The sequence below is a fragment of the Garra rufa genome, chromosome 16 (assembly GCF_049309525.1).
Source record: "Garra rufa chromosome 16, GarRuf1.0, whole genome shotgun sequence".
Lineage (NCBI taxonomy): Eukaryota > Metazoa > Chordata > Actinopteri > Cypriniformes > Cyprinidae > Garra > Garra rufa.
The window spans coordinates 28,616,183-28,617,171 of NC_133376.1; positions in this window are offsets into that span (position 1 = coordinate 28,616,183).

Below are 989 nucleotides of genomic sequence, written 5' to 3' on the forward strand. Positions count from 1 at the left end.
AAAAGCAAAAAAGTGTAGCCTCTGGGCTCTGGCAATTTGTTGCTTTGTTAAGCAAAAGCAATTCAACTAACATTGATTTTCAGCAGAATGTCTATGCTGCAACATATCACACAGGATTTCAGTATGGATGAATGGAAATTTCCACCACACTAACAAGACATTTTCTTCCGTAAAGTCCATTAATGAGACACATCACCTTTATTGCATCTCTGTTGCAGTTGCTAAATGTAATGAATGGAAAAGGAAGAGCTGGAGATAATTAGCCAACCCTTAAGTGCATCTGATGTAACGGTAGATGGGCGTTAGTGGAGCTTTCCTCCATCTCAATGCACGCAAAGGCTCAAGAGAGGCTTGCTGCATGTAACACTTTGGCCTGTCTTTTTTAACACATGGCTCATCTCCTCTGCTCCAGATAAAATAAAGATAAGCCGCACAGTGCACGTTTGTGTAAAGCACAACACTTCTATTCAGGGAGGCGAATGGTTTTTGCTGAGGGATTCATTTTAGACCACTCGCCGTATCTGCTACGAGGCCGGCCATCCCCTTACACTGATAAACAGAAGCGTGCAAAGTCTCCAGTGGGTGCGTGTGGATGGATACACACACACACACACACACACACACACACACACACTGCTCTATTGTCCTCCCTGTTCAATAAGATAGAAGGTGAATAATACCAGACGAGCAGCTCTGAGCTTATTGGATCCCTGCATCTGTATCTATGCGTGTGTGTTTCATTGTATTCTGTTCCTCATTAGTTTTCTCTGTCCGTGAGGATGATAAGACAGTGAAGGGCTACTTTGTGAGACTCCAATCCATACTCTCGCACAAACACATATGCAAAGACGATACAGTGGATGTGCTCCTATGATAATATGATTCCTGTATCTCATTCTCAAACCGAGGTGAGTAAAAGAGAGTGGAACAGAATATAGAAAAGGTTTCGAGAGCAGTGTGTGTGTGTGTGTGTGTGTGTGTGTGTACGG